Source organism: Tenrec ecaudatus, chromosome 3 (assembly GCF_050624435.1).
Source record: "Tenrec ecaudatus isolate mTenEca1 chromosome 3, mTenEca1.hap1, whole genome shotgun sequence".
NCBI lineage: Eukaryota > Metazoa > Chordata > Mammalia > Afrosoricida > Tenrecidae > Tenrec > Tenrec ecaudatus.
In genome coordinates this window covers 134,830,365-134,854,306 of record NC_134532.1, presented here as the reverse complement: position 1 = coordinate 134,854,306, position 23,942 = coordinate 134,830,365, and the positions used below count along the sequence as shown (strand labels likewise).

The 23,942-nt window shown below is 40.8% G+C and overlaps 1 long non-coding RNA gene across 1 annotated transcript in view; it reads left to right on the top strand.

The window, feature by feature from the left end:
• The window catches only part of LOC142442764 (uncharacterized), a 32,175-nt gene extending 13,437 nt beyond the window's left edge, over nucleotides 1–18,738 (top strand). The window contains exon 4 of the long non-coding RNA XR_012783464.1: nucleotides 18,339–18,738. This is a non-coding gene — a long non-coding RNA (uncharacterized LOC142442764). The remainder of the gene's footprint in view (nucleotides 1–18,338) is intronic.
• The last annotated feature ends 5,204 nt before the right edge of the window (nucleotides 18,739–23,942 follow it).

Sequence of the window (23,942 nt, the reverse complement as noted above, 5' to 3'; positions counted from 1 at the left end):
CCAGGGTTATGTCTTACCCCATTTCTAACAGGTACCTACTGAGTGTCAAGAAACCAAGCTGCTGAAATAGAGGATTGTTATGGATTAAATTGTGCATCCCCCAAATATGTGTGGCAACCCCAACCCTGTGGTTACGATCACATTTGGGAATGCATCTTCTTTGTTATGTCAATGAGACAGCACAGCATAGTATGTTTCTTAAATCAATCTCTTTTGGGACATAAAAGAGATTAAAACAAGCAAATCAGAAAAGCTCAATTGGGGCAAGATGGATGTCAAGTCACACGAAGAACCAAGAAACAAGGGCCTTCCCCTAGCGCCTACAGAGAGAGAAAGCCTTTCCCTAGAGCCATGGCCTTGAATTTGAAGTTCTAGCCTCCTAAATGGTAAATCTATCCATATTTGGGGGTATTTATTCTATAGAAGCACTAAATAACTAAGAAATAGATATCCGCTTTCTTTTGTTCATGAAAAAAGAGATTCATAAGAACAGGAAACACAGGAAATCCAAGGCGGAAGATCCCTTCAGGACCAGTGGTGAGAGTGGCGATACTGGGAGGGTGGAGGGAGGGTAAGTTGGAAAGGGGGAACCGATTACATGTGACCTCCTCCCTCGGGGATGGACAACAGAAGAGTGGGTGAGGGGAGATGTTGGATAGGGCAAGATAGGACAAAATAATAATTTATAAATTATCAAGGGTTCATGAGGGAGGGGGGAGCGGGGCGGAAGGAGAAAACATGAGGAGCTGATGCCAGGGGCTTAGGTGGAGAGCAAATGTTTTGAGAATGATGAGAGCAATGAATGTACAAATGTGCTTTACACAATGGATGTATGTATGGATGGTGATAAGAGTTTTATGAGCCCCTTATAAAATGATTAAAAAAAAGAAAGAAAAAAGAGATTCATAATTAAGCTCACTCAAGGTCCCAAAATACACGGTGTAAAATATTTCATGAGTAATTCTCTACAGATATCTAATTGCTTTCCTGTTGAGAAGCATGCTGACCAATAATTTGGTGTCACATTTCCCAGCACATAGCAGTAGGGGAAAAAGTCTTTCTGAAAAATAACTGTCATTGATGTTATCCAAATGAGCTATTATATGAATTCCACAAAATATTTAGCATTCTCTAGTGTAACACCCCCAACCCCCCAAAAGAGAAGCTTATTGACATTAAGTCAATTCAATCTCACAGTGACCCCGTGTCAGAGTAGAACTGTACGTTGTAGCATTGTCAGTGCTTATGGCATATGTACATCATAGGGTTGTCAATGCTTATGACATATGTATGTCATAGGATTGTCAATGTTTATGACATATGTATGTCAGAGGATTGTCCATGCTTGTGACATGTGTATGTCATAGGATTGTCCATGCTTATGGCATTTTTGGAAGCAGATCATGGGGCTTTTCTTTTCAGTCACATATGAGTGAACTCAAACCTTTCAGTTAGTAGTGGTATTAGGGTAAGTTGCCTAGAGAAACAAAATCAGTGACACTCATTTATGTATAAGATGTAACTTTATATCAAGAAATAATTCCATATCAAGAAGACATCCTATTCCAGTCCAACTCAAATTCTACATCTGGTGGCCAGGGCCCTCATCAGACTCACAGAGCTGTAGCCTGGTAATGCGGGCAGATCATAGGCCAGTGGGTGGAGAGTTGTGTGGAAACAGGTCAAGGCACTGACAGCTCTCAGGTTTGGGTGGCCTACATACGGTTCCCACAGAGTTCCAGCAAGCAGGAAGAGACAGGAGGGTCCCAGTTTCTCCCTTATTAAGAGGCCAAACCCAACAAGGAAGTATCATCAGGCTTTGATTTGATTGAGTTTGGATTCTACCCAACACTTTCATACAAATTCAATTGACATGAAATCTAACTACCACAGTAGTCAAGTAATTGTGTTACCCAGGGACTCTTTGTGTAACCCAAATCGTGAATGATGCTCTCAGGACTTTGACCTTTAATAACTGTTCATTACTAAATAAAACTCCATTATGCTAGACTTTTGGATTTCTGGTTGTTTATTAACCATATGCCAAGGAATCAAACATTTTACCATTGAATTTGTTTCAACTCATGTAATCCCTTCTTTTACAGAGTAGAAATTCCCCATAGGACTTTCTTGTCTATAATCTTTATGGAAGAAGATCTCTAAACCTTCTTTTTCACATTTCCATTGGGTGGGTCTAAACTGCCAATGTGTCCGTCTGAGTTGATTAGGGAAACAAATTCATAGACACTTATATGTATATAATAGAGAACTTTATATCAAAGAGTAATTGTATATTAAGAACACATCCCAGCCCAGTCCAGATCATTGAAAATGATTATCTCACTCACTCCCTCATTGTGGTAGCTACATAATCTGGTGTCAATTTGGGACTTGAGAAGATTAAGAATGAGGGGTGGAGTCTAATCTGTCAATATGATTATAGCCAATGAGGCCTTTGTGTGGCCATGACTTTCTCCTGAGAATTCTTGGAATTCCAGTATTCCTTCTGGGAGGCAGGAGACACTATCTCTCTCTCTACTCACTCCCTTGGAGATGTCTGTGGACAAGACACATGGCACTATGCTGATAGACCCCATGCCCTGGGAGCTTGAGGAGCCACGTGGAGACACCTCCAGCACTGAGGTGCTTACCAGGCCACTGGATCCACAAGACTTCCAAACCACTGGTCTGTGATACTCCTGCATTTGTCATCATCACATGTATTTCATGAATCTGAAGAGGACTTTATAGATTGGGATCGGATATATGAGCTAATATTGGCTAATATTGGAGCTAATATTGGACTGGGCTGGGATGTTTTTTCAAAATTCATTTGCTCTTATATGACTTTTTCTTATTCACATATAAGTCTCTGTGAATTTGTTTCTCTAGTCAACCCAGACTAACATACTCATGCACTGCCATCAAACTGAAACCAACTCAGTGACTTTCAAGGACAGGCCAGAACTGCCCCCTGTGACTTTCTGAGACTGTATTTACTGGAGTGGAAAGCCCCATCATCCTCCTACAGAGCTTTGTGGTTACACACTGGTGACCTTACAGTGTAACCACTATACTACCAGGGCTCCTTGAAAATGACCAAAGGTGGCATAAACGTTCTACATTGAACAAAGATGAACTTGTGTAAAAAGCATTCCTCAGATACATTGTAACCCAAGGACTTCAATCAGAAAATACCTGGTGTCCAAGGAAGTGGAAGACAGCTGTACCAAGATTGTTGAACTGATGGTAGACAGGCAAACATGATCTTGCTACATCAATGCCCTATATACTGTATTAAGATATGTATGATTTCGGCAAACCTGTGACTGACATTCTCAGTGATTATTATTGTAAATTTTCCCTGACAAACCCCATTGCTTGTAGAAACAGCATTCAGCCATGAAAGGACTGATTCTGTACAAGTGAATAATTCACGTACTGTGATAGAGAGTTAGGCTATATTGGCCCAATATCCCTCCTCTCAACAGGGCTTTAAAAAATTAGCAGCAGGGGCTAATCAAAGTCAATATTAATGAAACATTATTATGTCATAGGCAGATGATCAATAAAACTCTCTACCATAGAATAACAAGAATGTTTTTGGAAAGGAGCCAAAGGCCAATTTAATAAATAAATAAATAGATAAATCATAGATTGAGGAGTGGGTTTGGGGTCACACTAAATCCTGGCTCTAACCTAAGAGCAATTAGTTCTTACATCATGGCCTGTTTGTCCTCGGGGAGGGAACCCAGAAGATATGGGCACTATAGCAAAATGTGGTGAAGAAATTAGATGGTGCCCAGCTATCAGATAAAATAGCACTTGGTGTCTTAAAGGTTTGTATCCAAAGAAGTGGCCATCTAAATGTGATGTCAATTAAGTCCACATGGAAGAACCACACTATCATCCATCGCCAAAGGATTGTAAATTATATAATCCAAAATCAAAGGAGGTTAATAGTATCAGAGCCTAAATTGCGAAATCTATAGGAGCCCAAGACACATTTGTGGGAACTACATAGGAAATAAGCCTCCAGTGACCTCCCTCTGTCTATAGTAGAGGGCTGGGAGGAAAGTGTTACTAAACAGAGAGCCTTGGAGAGATGACTGTGAAAGATTAAAGGGGTAACCCTGCCTGGAATGGTTACCGATGCATGCTGGACATGATCTGTTTTTCAACATTTCTTATATTTTGTTTGTTCATATCGGGCTTTATCTCAGATGTGTTATGTCATAGGGGGTCACCCTCTTGAATTTGTCTTATATGTTTTTCTGTTTTTTTGGTATATACAACCCAGGATCAATGAATCTATAGGGACAGCAAGTGGAATAAGGGTCTCAGGGGGTAGGGGTCTGGTGGTAGTGGGTAGTGGGTAGTAGGTAGGTGGGGGAAAACAGAGCAGATGTCAAGGAGTCCAGAAAGGAAAAGAATATTTGGAAACTGATTGAACTGACTGTACAATACTGCTTAATGTGATTGAACTAGGGAATGATATATGTATAACTCCCAAATTTTAAAAAAATCCTATTTGCCTCTAATCCTTAAGAAGAAAGAGTATATGTATGGATTGTGATAAGAGCTGTATGAGCCCCTAATAAAATGTAAAAAAAGAAAAGGAAAAATAAATAAATAAATAAAAGTCCAAAAACAAACCTGCTAAAAAAGAAGAAAGAGTAAATGCCAATTGACAAAGCAAAGTTTCTAATGAAAGATTGGTTTTACACTCTTGTCCAAGAACTGAATATAAATATGGCAGTATTCAAATTGAAATAAGTAATTATGCCCTAGCAGTGCTATTGGATGAGTGTTCACTGGTTAACCACAAGGTCTGCTGTTCAAATCCACTCCAAGGCAGAAAGTTGAGGGTATCTGCTCTCATGAAGATTTGCAAATCTCAGAAAACCTATAGAGGAATTCTGAGCAGACAGACATGCAGCCTGCTCCGAGTTAAGGCACAGTGGTATAAGGAAACGCTAGAAAGCAATGGGGCAAGAGAGGAAGGAACCAGATGTAGCGCTTCAACAAATATGAGCCCAAACCTACAAAGCACTGGATATTGGTACTTATGAAATTAACAATATAAATTTACTGAGAAAGAAAAGGCCTTGCAGGAAGAGTCTGTGTCACCTGTGACCTTGTCTTTGATCCATTGCTACCTCCTCAGCTGACCTTCAAAGGCAAAAATACTGGGGGTGTAGGGAGAGAAAATATTTAAGCTGCGCCTGGACATTCTGATGCAGAAAAATTAGGGATTGCCAACTGTCTGGATTTTCTTGTGACTGGAGAACTTCCTAGAATATGGAACGTTCTGTGCTAAAACCAGAAAAGTTCCAGACAAGTGAGGACACATTGTTTACCCGAAGTCCTCCCAGTCCTCCTCACCTCGCCCTCAGGTAGCACTCATCACTTCGGATTAGAACGTGTAATCAACAGCTTTCGAATCTTTCTCTTCTGCTCGGCTGCAGACCCGGATGCATTTCTTTCATAGTTAACCTGCCTGTAACCCAGCAGATCTTCCAGAAGTGACGGGTGTTCATGGAGTTTGTGGAACAGCTCCGGAGCAGCAGACAGGCTGACAATCTTGGCAGAAGGAATGTTTTCCATCCTGTGACCAGAGCTCTATAAACAAAACAAAACAAAACACTAAAGTCTGGTATGATGAGCTGTGTTCTCTTGGGTACATTTTCTTCTGCTTTTTTCTCATCTGCACTTGCATATTTGAGGGAAACTAAACACAGTTCTTTGTAAGAATCCAAATATTCACAATTCTTTACAGAACACACTGCCTTGGGAAAACAGAGACACTACTCTTTATAGCCAATGGCTTCTCCGCTTATCTGTCTTGCCTGTTCCTTGAACTGACCGGAATTGCCTCTCGTCATCAACAAAGCACACTGACAATAAATTGTGTCTACATTCTGGAATTTTCCTTTATTCTTTCTTAAAAAATCATTTTATTAGGGCTCATACAACTCTTATCACAACCATACATACATCAATTGTGTAAAGCACACTTATCCACTCATTGCCCTTATCATTCTCAAAATTCGCCTTCTGCTTGGGTTCCTAGAATCAGCTCATTTTCTTTTTTTCCATTCCCCTCTCTCCCCACTCCCGCTTCCCTCATGAACCCTTAATAATTTATAAATGATCATTTTCTTATCTTACACTGCCCGGCGTCTCCCTTCACCCACTTTCCTGTTGTCCATCCCCCAGAGAGATCCCTGAGATCGGTTCCCTCGTTCTACACACCCCCCTTCCCTCCCGGTATCGTCACTCTTACCCTTAGTCCTGAGGGTTCATCTGTCCCAGATTCCCTGTGTTTGCAGATCCCATCAGTACCACTGTACATCCTCTGGTCTAACCAGGTTTGCAAGGGAGAATTGGGATCATGATAGTTGGGGGGAAGACGCGTTTAAGAACTAGAGGAAGGTTGTGAGTTTCATTATTGCTACACTGAACCCTGAGTGACTCATCTCCTCCCCACTACCCCTCTGCAAGGGATAATCAGTTGGCTACAGATGGCCATTGGGTCCCCATTATGCACTCCCCTCATTCACGATGATATGATTTTCCACCCCCGCCTTTGGTGCTTGAAACCTGATCCCCTCGGTTCTTCATGATCGCACATGTTGGTGTGCTGCTTCCATGTGGGCTTTGTTGCTTCTGGGCTACATGGCCACTTGTTTACTTTCAAGCCTTTTAGTCCACAGACACTATATCTCTCGATAGCCGGGCACCATCAGCCTTCTTCACCATACTTACTTATGCACACATTCGTCTTCAGCATTTATGTGGGGAAGGTGATCACACAATGATGGTTCTTCTTCTTTGGTGTCTGCTACCTGATCCCTTCAACACCTCATGTTCACAAAGGCATGTGTGCTTCTCCTGTGTGGGTTTTGTTGGTTCCAAGCTAGATGGCTGCTTGTTTGCCGTCAAGCCTTTAAGACGCAAGATGCTATATCTTTTGATAGTCAGGCACCATCAGCTTTCTTCACCACGTTTTCTTATGCACATGTCTGTCTTCAGCGATCATGTCGGGACGGTGGGTATCATGAAATGACTGTTTAGCTGAGCAAGGTGCTCTTGTGTTAAGGGAAGGTGTGCAAGGAGGCCCAATGTCCACTTGCTACCCTACTACTGAACCTATAAATATATGCACATAGGTCTATTCTCCCATCGTCATAAATATATTTACATATGTACATATTTGTATTTGGGTTTCTCTGTAATAAATGTGACCCATTCTGGGAATTTATTCTGCAAATTCCACTGGAGCTGGAGCTCTGGACGTGAGACTCGTTTTTGGTTTCCCATCTCTAACTTGCCTTCTAGCCAACGTTGTTTGCCTGGATGGAAAGGTCCGTGGGCCAAGGTGATTTGCAACATAGACAGTTAATGGAAAAGTAACTGAGGTAAACATTAAAAAGCAAGACTCAGACAAAGAAAATGTTTAACCTGAACCATTGATTCTACAATCTCAATTCAGAGAAACAGTCATTTCTACTGTTGAGTAGTCAATGCATTTATATCTTGAAGCCATAAATGTTTATGAAAGGATTACTCAATAAGCAAGGTAATAATGAGTACTAATCTGTAGTGAATAGAAACAGATTAGCACATAAATACAAGTAATCCTGTGCTTACCTTGCTTATTGGGTAATCTGCTCCTACTTATAATTCTTCTGAAAAAATAAATAGAAATCCTGGATAGAGAAACTGAATGGGGAGAAGACATAATTACATACACATTTTTTCCTATATTTAGAGAGAGAGAAGGAAAAGCTGGTAAATCAAAACCTTTAAAGTTGTACACAGACAAAAGAAGCATCTACATAAGAAGGTGAGATTTTCCTGATGAATGAAAACATTACAATTGAATTTTTAAATCAATATCAACTTTATTGTTGTCACGAGCTGCCGTCCAATTGGCCTTTACCTAATGCGCTCTCCTGCACAACACCACAGTGCTGTGCTCCATCGGGTTTTCTTCAGTTTATTTTGAGAAGTAGATCACAGTACAGAGAACTGCACATTTGTGGGCTCACCTTTCTTTGGAATCACCACAAATATGGACTCTGCCATTCAATTGGTCAGGTGGCTGCCTTCCAAAATTTGATGCCAAGATGAAGTAAGTGCTTCAAGTGCTTTATTAGCTTGTTGTTGAAACATTTTGATTAATATTCAGTCAGGTTTTGGAAACTTGCTTTTCACAAATGCCTTCAGGGGAGCTTGGACTTCTAGCTTCAGTATCGTTGGCTCTTGACCGTGTGCTGTCTCTTCAAATGGTTGCATATCGGTTTGTTCTTTTTTTACAGTGACTGTGTGTTCTTTCCATCTTCTTCTGATTCCTCCTGCATTGTTCAATATTCTTCCCACAGAATTTTTATATATTGTGTCCCAAGGTTTCACTCTTTCTCACCACATTTAGCTTGATATGTGCTGAGCATATTCTTCCTTTTTGGTTTTCTCCTTCTAGGTCTTTACACATCTCACTATAATTTTCTGCTTCGTTTCCATTCAGTGCCTGTACTTCACCATCCCTTCCCTATGTCCAAGAGCAAATTTCGGACTCTCTTCTAACATCTACTTTTGTCTTTATTCTTTCTTATATTTTAATTATCTTTCTTTCTCCTTGTGTGATGTCCTAGATGTCATCTCATAGTTCATAAGGCAGTGTTTTCATAGAGTTCAATGGTTCAAATTTATTCTGCAGATCTTCTCCAGTTCAGGCAAAATATACTCAAAGTTATATGCTGGTTCTCTTGGACTGCTTTTAATTTTCTTCCGTTTTGGTGAGAACAGCTGATCATCTGTTCCACAGTCAGCCCTGCCTTTGTTTTGGCTACAGATATTGAGCTTTTTCTCCATAATATCTTCCTGCAGATGTAGTTAATTTGCTGTTTATGCTGTACAAAAATGGTATTTGTAATATAGAAATCATTGGTATAACACAATTCAATCATAAAATCTCCAGCTTTTATCATAAAATCTCATAAATTCTGTCATAAAATCTCCGGTTTCTATCATCAAGGCTATATTTTCCAACTATTGTTCTTTCTTCCTCGATTTCAACTTTTACATTCAGTTGCCAATGCATTGGAACCAAAACATTTTCTTTGTATGTTTGATCAATTTCTGACGGAAGAAGTTGGTAGAATTCTTCAATTTCTTCATCATTAGCTTTAGTGATTGGTGAATAAATTTGAATTATCAATTGGATTTTCTTCTATGCATACAGATATTGTATTAGGCTGGGTTGTTTAGAGAAGCAAAATTAGTGAGACTTATATGTCCAAGTATATAGAAAGTAATTTCTATATACATATCCAGAAATGTGTCACACACTTATAGAAGTGAATAAACTCAATTCACTTTAAATCTATGGACCTGATGGTAAACTGAAGTCTTCTCCTGACTCCTGTAGTTTCAGGGGCTGATGGAGCAGAAGCAGGCAGATAAGTCAGAAAGACCACAGGCTAGTGGATTTACAGTTGAATGAATCGAAGGGCCACAGTCAGCTGATGGCTGGAAATATGGCAGAGGGTTCTCAAATCAGATGTAGGATCCAGATCCAGCAGAAACGATAAGCGTTCCCAAAGATTCTACTTAAGAAGGATCAGACAACCCTCTTACAGACTTCCTTCCAATTGCGAGAAGACTGTGACCTAATCAAGAGGGCAGCACACCACCACAGCAGCTGCGTGTTCACAGAGTTCATTATGTCCTGATTGATTCCATCATGGAGTTGATTACATTGTGTTAGATCACATCATGGAGGATTATTGCCAAACTATTGAGATCCCTGGCACGGCCAAGTTGACACAAAATCTAAGTAATGCAGATATGCTATCATAGTAGCCATTGTACTTCAAGATAAATCTTGAAATGGCATGAGGCTTTCAATATCTGACAAGGTTTTGCTGCTAGTCATAAGGTTTCCGGTAGCTAATTTTTGGTATTTTGCTCTTGGTCTGAAAGCTCTGCTGAAATCTGTTTATCTTAGGTGACCCTACTGGTATTTGAAATGCTGGTGACATAGCTTCAAGCATCACCGTAACATGCAAGCCATCACAGTAGGACAAACTGTCAGACAAATGGTGGGGAAAGCTAATAGGAAAAACTTAACTTCAGTGCAATGAATTGATTTTATGTTGGGAAACCTGTACATGGATATAGACCAAGAGGCAGCAGTTCAAACATAACAATGGGATACCGCGTAGTTTAAAATCAGAAAGATGCTCACCAGGGTTGTGTCTTCTCAGAATATTTACTCAATCTGTATGCCAAGCAAATAATTAAGGACGCTGAATCACATGAAGAGCACATCATCAGGATTGGATGAAGGCTTATGGACAACCTGGAATAGGCAGGTGACACAACCTTCCTTGCTGAATACGAAAATGTGCAGCAATTCTCATGAAGATCAAGTATTCCAGCCTTCACTGTGGAGTTCACCTTAGTGTCAAGACAGGCAAGGACCTCGCACCTGAACCAATAGGTCATCTCATGATAAGTGCAGAGAGATTAAAGTCCCCCGGATTTATTTTGCTTGGATCCACAATCAAGCCTCATGGAAGCAGCAGTCAAGGATTCAAATGGTGCATTGCATTCGGTCAAGCTGTTGTTCAAGCCGCTTTAAAGTTTTGCAGAACCAGGTTGTTACTTAGAGGACTAAGGTGCACCTGAACTAAGCCACAATATTTTCAATTACCTCATGTGCATGTGAATGTGAGACCTTGAATCAAGAAGACTGAAGAAGAATTAATGTACTTGAATTATGGCGCTGAAAAAAATATTGAAAGTACCGGGGACTGTCAAAAGAACAAACAAATCTGTTTTTGGAAGAAGTACATCTAGAATGTTCCTTAGAAGAGAGGATGGCAAAGACTTCATCTCACATACTTTGGACATGTGCTCAGGAGAGGCGAGTTCCTGGAAAAGGGCATCATGCTGGGTCCAGTAGAAAGGCAGTAAAAAAAAAAAGAGGAAGACCCTTGATGAGATGGATTGGCACAGTGGGCAGTAATGGGCTGAAGGTGAGGGTGGTGACGGACAGAACAGTGTTTCATGTTCTGATGCACACCAGCTTGCTATGAGTATGAACAATAGCAGTAGTATTATTTGCTTACAAATGAGTCACCAAAGCAACAACTTCATGTCCACCCTCCCGGAGGAGTCATCCATTTATGCACAATGTTTACTATCTGATGTGTATAAGATTAATTTTTAAAGTTCATTATATATTTAGTGCAAACAATTCAGTGCCTACCAAGAGGTTTAATGTTTAAATTCACCTTGAGCCATTTAGAATTAAGACTTACTGATATACTTCATGAAAGCATCTATTGCAAACCCTTTGGAGCAGAGTTCTCTGGGAGCCTGGATCATCATCAATTAGAATTGACTTGATGGAAACCAGTTTCTTTGATTAGGGAAAACCAGTCTTCCTTTACTTTTCATGGTGTCCCAATAAAGAGGACATATCTTGCTGATATTCAAGGCTCAAGTGGAAGGCAAATGTTTTGAGAATGGTGATGGCAACAAATGTACATATGTGCTTGACACAATGGATGTATGTATGGATAGTGATAAGAATTGTTCGGGCCCCCAATAAAATGATTTTTTTTTTAAAGAGGACCTATCTCTCACTGCCTCTAAGTTTCTGAGACTGTAACATTTTTCTTCTTTAAAACTTTTTATTGGACCAGAGGAGGGAGGGGAGGGGAAGACTGGTAGGGAGTGACCAAGAGCAAGGTAACTGAGAGGAATTACTGAATCCAGAATGAAGGCCAAACATGGTAATGGGTCGGGAGGAAAGCGAAAGGAAATAGAGGAAAGGAGTAGGAGGCAAAGTGCATACAGAGAAGCCTAAATACAGACATGTACATATGTAAATATATTTATGATTATGGGGGCAATAGATTTATATGCATATATTTATAGGTTCAGTAGTAGGGTAGCAGATGGACATTGGGCCTCCTCATGCATAATCCCCCAATACAATAGCACCTCACCCTGCTAAACAGCCATTGCAGGATACCCATCTTCCCGACATGATCACTGAAGACAGCCGTGTGTGTAAGCAAATGTGGTGAAGAAAGCTGATGGTGCCCGGCTATCAAAAAAAGATATAGCGTCTGGGGTCTTAAAGGCTTGAAGGCAAATAAGCGGCCATCTAGCTCAGAAGCAACAAAGCCCACAGAGAAGAAGCACACGGCCTAAGCGAATACAAGGTGTTGAATGGACCGTGTAGCAGATACAAAGGAACAAAAACAATCATTGTGTGATCACCTTCCTCACATAATGGCTGAAGACGAAAGTGTGCATAAGCAAGTGTGGTGAAGAAGGCGAATGGTGCCCGGCTACTGAGAGATATAGCATCTGGGGACTTAAAGGTTTGAAAGCAAACAAGTGGCCATCTAGCCCAGAAGCAACCGAGCCCACACAGAAGCAGCACACCAACATAGGTGACCATGAAGGACAGAGGAGACCAGGTCTCCAACATCAAAGGTGGGGTGGTGGTGAGAATCACATCACCGTGAAAGAGGGGGAGTGCATGATGGGGACCCAATGCCCACCTGTAGACAGCTGGACACCCCTTCCAGAGGAGTAGTGAGGAGGAGATGGGCCACTCAGGGTTCAGTGTAGCAACAATGAAACTCAAAACCTTCCTCTAGTTTCTGAACGCTTCCTCCCCTCCCAATCATCATGACCCCAATCCTACCTTGCCTTGCGGACCTGGTTATACCAGAGGATGTACAGCGGTGCAGTGGGGATCTGGAGGCACAGGGAATCTAGGACAGACGAACTCCTCAACACCAGCGGTGGGAGTGGCGACACCAGGAGGGAAGGGCATGTAGAAAGGGAGAACCGATCTCGGAGATCTATGTGTAACCTCCTGTCTGGGAGATTGGCAAGGGGGAGGCAGGTGAGGGGAGATGCCGGGGAGTGTAAGATAAGATATAATAAGTATTTATAAACTATCAAGGGACCAGGGGTGGGATCGGGGAGGGAGGGGGATGGGGGGAAAAAAGGGAAACCGAGCTGATTCCAGGAACCCAATTGGAAGGTGAATTATGAGAGTGATGAGTGCAACGAATGTATAAGGGTGCTTTGCTCAATTGATGTATGTACAGATTGTGATAAGAGCCTTATGAGCCCAAATAAAAAGATTTTAAAAATAAACTTTTTATTGGGAGTTAATACAGAGATCATACAATCCAGCATTCAATTACATCATACAGTATTGTACAATTGCCACCACAAGCAGTTTCCAAACTTCTCTTCCTTCTTGTATGCCTTGATAGCCGCTCTCCTTTACCTATCCTCCCTCATTGGGCTGCCCAGGAACATTTATTCTACTTGTTGTCTCTCTATAGGTTCATCAGTCCTGGGTTTCATATACTGAAAACACCTTTAACAAAAATTCAGGAAGGCTACATCATTAGAGATAGCAAAATAAATTGGAGGTAAATCCCAGTATGAAAATAAAATCAGAAAATGTTGAAATGTTGAAAAACAAATGAAGCCCAGAGGAGGATCCAATGTCAGAGATTTAACTGTTTAAATCAGGTTTATCATTTCGATCTCCTAGAGTTATCTCTATGTTTGGTAACCGGATGACTCCCATCCCCCTATGATGGATAGAGGTGAGTCACAAGAGGGTTATTTCCTGTCTAGACCTCACAAATATAGCTAGGGCTTCCACTGTCATAATCCCCCTCTGCAAACCAGAATCTCATCATTTAAGCTCTGATACTATTCCTGCCTTTGGCTTTGGATTATATCATTTACAATCTATGGTCCATAGACGTTAGTGTGCTTCTTCCATGTGGACTTAGTTGACATTTCATTTAGATATCTGCTTGTTTGGAAATAATCCTTTACGACCTTAGATTCTACTACATCTGACACCATCTAATTTCTTCACTATATCTAATACCAGCCACCATCTAATTTCTTCACCACATTTTGCTATAGCACCCATGTCTTCTGTGTTCCCTTCCTGAGGTGAGAACTCATTGTTCTTAAACTGGAGCAAGGATTTAATGTGTGCCCAAAACCCACTCCTGGATCTCTATGTATTTTTTAATCTGTTTTTGGCCCCCATCAGAGACCTCCTTGTTAATTTATGATAGAAAGTCTTATCAATCATCTCCCTGGGGATTAAGATCTTCCATTAATATTGTCATCGATTACTCCTTGTTCTAATTTTAAAAACATTATTGAGGGAAGGATATTGGACCAGTGTAAACTAACTACATGTCACAATACCTCAATTATTCCATTGTACAGATAAATCCTTATGTGGCCGGATGCTATTTACACAAACAATGGGAGTTTGTTGTCAGGAAAAATTTACAATAATATTTACTGAAAATTCCCATCACAAGTTTTCCAAAATAATATATATCTTAATACAGCAAATAGGGCATTGATGTACTAAGTCAATGTTTGTCCGCCTACCAATAATTCAATACTCTTGATATTGCTGTCTTCTGCTTCTTCAAGCACCATGAATTTTCAGTCTTAAATCCTCAGGTTACAGGTGTGTCTGAGGTAGAGTCCGGTTCACCTAGTGGAGTTTCCCCCATCAATTCCCTCTGGTGGGGTCTTTGCAGCTTGTTGTGTGCCTTGAAGATCCAGGATTCAATGTCCCAGTTGTAACTCTTAACTGGAGTAGAAAGCCCCATCTTTCTCTCTCAGAGCAGCTGGTAGTTTCTAACTGCAGACCTTGCAGTTCACAGCCCACCATGCAACTGCTACACCACAGAGGAGATAGACCTCGAAAGTAACAGGAAATAAAACTATTTCCTCTCTCCTTCTGTAGGGTGTGAGTTTCAGGTTACTGCCTTGCTCCAGCAGATTAAAATCAAAGTTGGACATGATCAGACTGGTTTATATAATCACTTAGAAAACCATGAGAAGACCATGTTAATTGTTAACTGTTATGAGTCAGAATCAGCAACAATAACAACAGAAATTGGGCATGAAATGTTTACCAGCAGAATTGAAAAGTAGCATTTTGTGAGTCAATTTGCCTCGGTGCTCATAGAGTGCTGCGTGGCATTAATTATCCCCAATGACTAAAAGCCCTTTGTCTGAATATTTTCTGTCTTCTTTGGGTGTTTTGTTTGGTTGGTTGATCGGTTGCTTGCTTGCTTGCTTGATTTTTATCTTCCCAACAGTCTCCTGCTGCTGGGAGATACGCGTTCCTGGAGAAAAACATCATGTTTAGTCAAGGAGAAAGGCAGGGGAAAAGGAAGGAGGCCCTTAATGAGATGGACGGACCCAGTGGCTCCAACGATGGACTCAAACATAAGAGCAATCGTGAGGATGGCTCAGGACGAGCAGTGGTCCCTCTGCTGTGCACAGGGTCACCGTGAGCAGGAACACACTCCATGGCACTTACAAGAACAACTCCCCAAGTTACATGAGCATTTGCTCTAGTCCTTTGTATACCATAAAATGTTAAAATTTTAGAGTTAAAAAAATTAATGGAGTGTCTCCCAAAGGTTTTAATTGTGTAAACTAGTAGAATTTCCCCAAATTTTAGTGATTCGTTTACTAACGTTGTATTTCATACACGAAAAACAAGAGAAACAGCTACGAACTATAATTGGCATCATTTCCTAAAAGAAAGAATATTCTAATTCCAAAAGAGAGCCTGTAATCCTAGACAAGGAAAGGGAGAAAGGTATGTATTTTTGAATTTTGGGATATCTAAAAAACTAACAAAATTTCTACTTTTTCACTACAGCGTAGGTAGAACTTTGTCCAAAGTGACTAAATCCACAGACTATATGTTGGGAGTCACTAACATAAGTAATCTTCTCACTTTTTACTTGAAAATGGAAAGTTCAAGGTCACTTAACCAAAGTCACAGCATTGATTGTTTAAAAATCTGGTGCCTTAACATCGTCTTGTGTGTTTTTGTGGTACCAGCAGCTATGGCACCAGTATTTCAGATGCCAGCAGGGTCGCACATGGCGCCTCCAGGGTGCCTTTTAGGTTAAGACTAGGAGTAATTAACAGGTAGTTGGCTTCAGGGGTATTAGGCACTGAAACTTCATGAATAACTCTGGAATAATGACTGATACACTACCAAAGGATGAGCTCCTCAGGTTGGAAGGTTCTCAAAATAAGACTGGGAACCAGCTGACTCCTCAAAGGAGCTTTCACTGCCATTGAGACCGTTTCTACCTCATAGCGCCCCTAGAGGACAAAAGAGACCTGCCCTGGTGGTTGTCTAGGCTGTAAATCTTTGTGGGAATAAAAAGCCTCACCTTTTACCTATGGAGCAGTTGGTAGTTTCAAACTGCTAACCTTGTGGTGAGCACCCCTAATCATAAGCCACTAAGGCTTCCTTCAAACGAGAATCAGTATTAATAAAATGAATGCAGTCAGCATTCAGACCTTCATTTGCTGGTGGGGCAGGACTCAAAACCAAAAGAAACAGCTACAAGTATCCACTAATAATCTGAAAGTGGTATGTACAAAATATTAATCTAGAAAAATTATAAGTTGTAAAAAATGAGACAAAATGCATTAAGATCAGTATTCTAGGCATTAGTGACCTGAAGTGAATTCCATTTAAATCAGATGATCATGAGTTACTATGCCAGGAATGACAAAGTCAAGAAAAGCGGCATCACATTCGTTGTCAAAAAAGTATTTGAAGCTATATCTGTAAGAATGATTATGCATGCAATAGAAAAATATTCATACACCTAAAAAGAAGAATCGTTAATTTTAAAGTATGCCCTTAGTGATAGAAATGAAGCATAGATCTTACAATAGAATTTTTGCAAGACCAATAATTTCTTCATTGCAAATATAACATTAAATATAGCTTTCAAATATAAGGTTATTGGCTAGTGTATGCCTGGACCTCACCAGCCGAAAGACAAAGGAATGTAATTGACTTCATCCTTGGGAAGAGACAATGGAGAAGTGCAATGTCCACAACCAAAGCAAGGCGAGGAGCCAACTGTGGGCCATGGAGGTCCTGGAACAAAAATCCAGTGGGAATGGAGGAATAACTATCTCTACTAGAGTTTTCTTTTTCTAGGAAAAATACACTGCCAAAATGGCTTCTAGCAGTTCCAGAACTGCATCCCTCCAGGTTCAAAACCTACGAAGAAAAATCCTGTTTTTCTCCTAGCACCCAGTGAAACATTCATTTTCTATCACTTGCTCTGATCATGGTTTATGCCAACTCTGAATCAATCCTGGGGACAGGTGCGTGTGTTGCTTTGAAGAAACAGCACTGATTTCCATGCCCACCTTTGGAGCAGGAGGCAAAGTCAACGCTACTGAAGCAATTGAAATCCTCCTTCCAAAAGCAGAGAGGCTGTCTCCCAGAGATATATTGCTGTGTAGTTTCTAGAAGGATGAATGGACTAATGGTACAAAACCACCACATTTTCTGGCATACGATGTAATTTCTCAGGCACATCAGGACATGGCACCAAGTTCCCATGTGTTCTTATGTGGGTGACCGTTCTTCATTCTAATAGTAATAATTTGAATAATACTTTGAATAACAGCTGTGTAGCGCTAAGCACTGTTCTAAGTTTTTAGTCCTCTGACAGTCATTTGCATATTAACATGTCCATTTTTACAGATGATGGAACGGGCACAGAGACATTAAATAAATAATTGGATCAAGGCCACATACTTGGTAACGTAGCATGCCTAGCATTTAAAATCAGGTGGTCTGGCTTAGGAAGTCCTAGTGACTCAGTGGTTAAGTGCTTAGGTGCTGGCGAAAAGGTTGGCAGTGAGAAACCACTGGCCACTCCACGGGAGAAAGATGAGGCAGGCTGTCTCCCCCTAAGAGGACAACCTTGGAAATGCTGTGGAACAGTTTTACTCCACCCTATAGAGTTGTTGTGCGTTGGAATTGACCCTACAGAAACCGCCATCTGCCTCCATGCTATGAACTCTGCATGTTTGGTGGTCCCAACAGTGTGCATTGACTGCTGACTTAAAGGTTGGTCATTCAAACGCATCCAGCAGTATCACCGAAGAAAGGGCTTGGGGCTCAGCTCTCATAAAGATTACAGCCAAGAGAAACCCACAAAGCAAATTGGCACTGCAATGCATGGAGTTGCCGCGAATTGGGATCAGTCCACTGGCAATGGGTTTGTTATGTGTTTTGTTTGTGTTTTCTACTGTTTTTGTTGTTGCTGCTGTTGGTATATATTTAATGAGAGTGAGCTACCTATCACTGGTGATCATTATTTAAAAGAAACTTCTAGAGACTGGGGTATGCAACTTGAATTTTAAGAAGTATTGATCTTTCCTTCTCCCACATGGCTGGATAGAGAGAAGTCTACAGAGAAGGCTGAATGTACAGAGGCGTCCGATGAAGAACCTACAATTATGCCTATGTGGTCAGCAGTGTGGCTTCTGGTACATGTGGGCAGGTCAGACCGAAGAGTCTCTATGACTCATATTTCCCAGGCTGGCCCTGTCAGCCAATATGTCCAAGTCCCTGCAAGGAAACCTACTTCTGGAACTGTGTGGCCTGCCTGTATGCTAGAAGTTATGTCCTCCTCCATGCCCAATGAATCCTCGCCTCCACATTTTGAGGCAACGTCTGTTGTGTGAGGCTACTCAAGAATCTGCCGTTTTAGACCCAAAAAAGCGTTGTTAAGTGTACTGGCCACCCATGCACACAATCCCCTGAGTGGGCCACAGAGCATCCTTGAGCCTCTTTTGAAAATCTATCACAATATAAATGGTACTTGAAAAACAATCTAATACTAATTAGAATTTGTTTTCAGTTTCCACATTTGGTTATAGCAATTTTTGCTTTTTCTAGTCTGTTTTCATCCTGTCAAATGTTAACCTATCACAGCAAAACTGTCTATAAGCAAGATGAAGCAGATGTGGTTGTTGAAGTGTGGCAGGATCTGAAATCCTCCAACTTCACGGGGAAGAGAGGAGAATCACCTTCAAGATCAGCCCAAAGCCAATTCTTTGAGGTAAAGGTCAGACCTACCTACATTCACCAACCTTTTTACCAGTTCTGACTCCAGTTATCCTCCCCACAGCACTCTCTACTTCTCTGCTGGGCTCAATAGCTCATTGCAGTGGCCACACAGAACTCACAGACAACACTCATGGTTCTTGGGTGTACTAGGGAGATACCAAGTGTACATACTCTGGTCGTGTTATCAGAAGAGACCAGTCAGTCTCTGGAAAGGCTATATGCTTAGAAGAGTCAGTAAAAAAAGAGGAAGACCCTTGATGACATGGAGCGATACAGTGGCTGCAACCATGGATTCAAACAGAGTGCGAATTGTGAGGATGGTGCAGAACCCAGCAGTGTTTTGTTCTGTTGTACAGAAGGTTGCTACAAGTTACAGCTCAGGAGCAAGGTCAACTTAGAAATAACAAGAATAACTCAGGAGAGAATATACAATTTTCAACCAGGACAGTTCTTAGTCCTTCTTGGCCCATGTTGTCTTCTGTTGTCTTCAATGTTGCAACTCTCTTGGTTTCCTGAGTCTAGGAGTTTCTCAGCACAAGAACTCCAGATCCAAAGGACATGCTTTAATCTAGGTTCTTCCTGGCTCTAATGAGGTCTTCCTCAGTTCCATGGAATTAGTCTTTGTAAGATTAGCAGAATAACAATATTCTTATTTACATAGTAAACTATAATATTCTTGCAATGGTTTTACACACCATACTTATATAATAAATAGGACAATCCCTTAGCAAGATTGTGGCCTAGCAAATTATCTTGGCAGAACTTCAAACGTAGGCTGAGAAAGACCATATATGAAGAAACCTGTTGCACAAGAATCATCCTTCTAACCAATAGCCACCACTTATATTTTTCCAGCTGGCAAATCCCTTTTTTGAATTTCCCACTCAAAAACTCTCTGAACTCAATGCCATCAAAGCAATGCCAACTCATAGCAACCCTATCAGACAGGGTAGAACTGTCCCTGTGCGATTCTGAGATGGTAATTCTTTACAGGAATAAAAATCTCCATCTTCACCTGCAGAAGAGGCTGGTGAAGTCAGCTACTGACTTTGCAGTTAGCAGCCCAACACGGAACCACTACACCACCAGGGCCAAGGCTTGAAATGTCAGATTCAGTTGTTTCTACCATAACACCATTACTAGAAATCATCATTTTCTCTAAGACCAGGCCCTAAAGATACCAATTCTACCTCCTATCCCTGCCCTGCAGAAAATAAACCATCAGCCATTGAGTTGATTCTGACCCATAATGACCCATAAAGACTGTGGTTGTTTAGAGAATAGACAGCCTCATGTGTCTCCCATAGAACAATTAGTGAGTTTGAACTTCCAACCAAAAAGTCAACCGCCCATCTTGTAGCCCACAGCATCACCAGAGTTCAAGTCTAACTAAAATACCAGAGGTTATGGGAAAATGGAGTTTAGGCTAGACCATCCCAAACTTGCATCATTTATAACAAAAACAATCATTAACCTTTCAGGACATAGAGGGCTGTAGTGATTTAGTGGTAGAATTGTTACCTTCCATGAAGAGACCCAGGTTAAATGTCTGGATGATACACCGAAAGCACACCCACCACCTTCTTGTCAGTGGAGGCCTGTATGCTGCTGAAATGTTGAACACATGTCAGTGGAGCGGCTAAGAAAGAATCTGCTGTCTGCCTCTGAAAACCTTAAGAATAGCATCAAACAATTGTCAGACACAGAAAGCTCATGAATCGAAGTAGAACATTGTCAGAGGGCGTGGCCAGAAGGCGCTCACAGTGACCGAGGAGGAGCTGCCCTTTCGAAGGGAGGTCGGCCACAATGGAAGGTTCCTCTGTGTGTATTCTTTGAAGATATTTTGATTAATACTCCAGGACTTCTCCCTTAACTATTTGTGAGAAGTCGCTTGTGAAACCAACTGCACCTGCATTTGCCTTGTGAGATTTCTGTCCCGTCAAGGAGTCTCTGAGCAGCAGCCACCACTTGCCACACGTCCGTCGTTTCACTTAGTATTCAAATGACAAGTCCAAATTCATTTACAGTCTGCTACTTGCAGCACAGCAGACAGACGGGGCCCTGAGCTCCAAGTCCTAAGTGCAGATCGAATGGGCCAGTGCAGCAGTGATTTGTGTCATAGCTGAGGAAGTTTATTGTCAAGTCAATTCCATCAGCTAGACACTCCAAGTCTGCAGAGTAGACCCATCCCATAGGGTGTTCAAGACTCTGACCTTTACAGAAACAGTTCCCGGGCCCATCTTGGGGTGGACCTCTGATGGCTTCCAGCCACCAATCTTTCTTCCCGTAGCTGAGCACTGACCTCTTAGTGAGACCCAGAGACTTTTATAGAGAGCTTAGGAAACCACCAATATTTCTTCTAGTAGTTGAGCACTGACCACTTAGTGAGACCTAGCGACTTCTATAGAGAGCTTGGGAAACCCCAATCTTTCTTAAGTGCTACTAGCAATCTGCCCAACTGGGAGACATTCTCTCCATTAACCTGATCTGGAAATAAGTGTGCCCTCCATCCGACCAAGAGAAGCACTCTTTCTAGGGTCCCAATTTGTTTGCTTTGCAAACATCCTTGAATAGAGCATCATAAAGTATGCAGAAATGTCATGAGGAATTTCATCCCAACACTTTCTACTTATGGACTGAATACTTGAATCCACAAATTGAAGGGTTTTCATTACTCAATATTTTCTACCATGAACTTTCTTAGGAATGGGACACTTACTACAGCAAAGAGACTATCAAGCAGTACAGACTAGATTGGAAGCAATGAGACAACTGAGTTGTCAGATTCCTTGAGGCTCTCTGTGGAGCTGAACAGGAGACATTCATAGTAGACTTAAAGATGTATTAATCCCCTCACAGAAGGGTCACAAGAAAGGGACAAGCCAACCAGAGTGCAGTATAGCACTGACTAAACACAGAACATTCCTCTAGTTCTTTAATGCTCCCCTCCCCTCCCTGTCAAGACTCAGTTCTACCTTATGAATCTGACTAGACAGAAGTATGCACACTGGTACAGATAAGAGCTCTCCATGCATGGAATTCAGGACGGACAAAGCCCTCAGGAACTATTGTGGGAGTAGCAATACCGTGAGGGATAGGGGGAAGGACGCGGGGGTGGAGGGAGGTAAGGGGAAGAAAAAGGAAACCAATCGCAATAAACAATGTATAACCATCCCCACCCCCCACCCCCAAAGGGAGACGAACAGTAGAAATGTGGGTCAAGGGAGACAGCAGATGATGTAAGATATGAAAATAATAACATAACTTATCAAGGGTTCACGAGGGTGGGTGCATGGGAGAAGGAGAGAAAAAATGAGGAGCTGATACCAAGGGTTCAAGTAGAAAGAAAATGTTTTGAAAATGATCATGGCAACATATGTACAAATGTGTTTGATACAATTGATGTATGGATTGTTATAAGAGCTGTAAGAGCCCCCAATAAAATGATCTTTTAATATAAATAAATAAATAATGATGGAAACATATGTAAAAATATACTTGATTCAATTGCTATATGAATTGTTATAAGACCTGTAAGGTGCTGAGTGGTAAGAGCCCCAAATAAAATGACTTTTTAAATGAACAGGTTGATGTTAAGTATTTCTTGGGACTAGAGCTAGTAAAAAGAATTAACACAAATAAATAAATAAAAGCTGTAAAATCCCAGTAAAATGATTTATATATTTTAAAAATTTTTACCACTCTACCAGGGTGGTTTAGACAGTAAGAATAATATGTGGTTTGAGTAGAGAAATAATACATTGGCAATGACGTCCTTCCTTGACAAATAAGATATTTCATAGAACAAAATACTAAGGTTGCCGGTATAAACATACTCCCTCTTCTTTCTCCATACACACATACTAATTATTATACCAGTCTTCATCCTAAAATTATTCTGCCAACATATCTGTCACTAAAAATTTAATTCAGTGCATACTCAACTATATTATATGCATGGAAACTCATGGTCTAAGATGTAAGAATTGAATCCTCCTAAAAGTATTTTCTATCCTCATTCTCTTAGATAGGTTTTCTTAATACACCTGTCTCTTGAAATCACAGGGTACAAATTAAAAGCTATAAGAATTCCTACCATAAAAAGACATGATTAATTCAACTTCCAGCAAAGTTCTTTTGGCTACTGAATCATCGAACAGTATTATGGATTGCACAAGGTCTCCCAGGAATATGTGTTATAAATCCTAAACTGCTCGACCTATGGATGCAACCATTTGGGAATAGGACTTTGGTTACAAAAGTGAGATTATATCTATATAGGATGTGTCTTTAGCCTTTTAGTTATAAAAGCAAATCAGGCCAATTGATTCATCAGCCACAATGGGCAAAGAGGCAGTTTTGGCGTCTAATTAAATGAAATTATTATTGTATTTCGCAGTGGATTTATTCCTCCTTCCAGCACCATAAATCTACTGAATCTAAGGATGCATAGATGAAAAATTGCTCTAAATTTATGTTTAGTCTAATAGTTAGAAGTTCTTCTCATATAGAACCCATGGTTCCTGGGCACATAGTTTCCAGTGCTAAAGAAAATGTTACCTTACTTTGGCCACCAATATGAGCCATATACTGCATTCTGCAGTTCATATTTAGCCTCATGGGAATTGTTTCCAGATGATGCCATACATAAATCTTATGAGATTCATCTAATGAATAGCTGTATTATATTTGGGGCTTAACAATGGTCAATGCTGTAGACATCAGTGATGCTGTGCATATATCAGCTTTGACAAGAGGGAGTCCATGTGGGTGAGTCCACTGGAAAGTCCATGTATGCCTCTATGTCTTCCATTCCATTTTTATCACCATGTCTGCTTGAGATGCCTCCATTACTCAAGAAAAGGGAAATAGGAAAATAGATGAACATTCCTACAATATATAATATTCATTTAGTCATTAAAAGCATTTATTT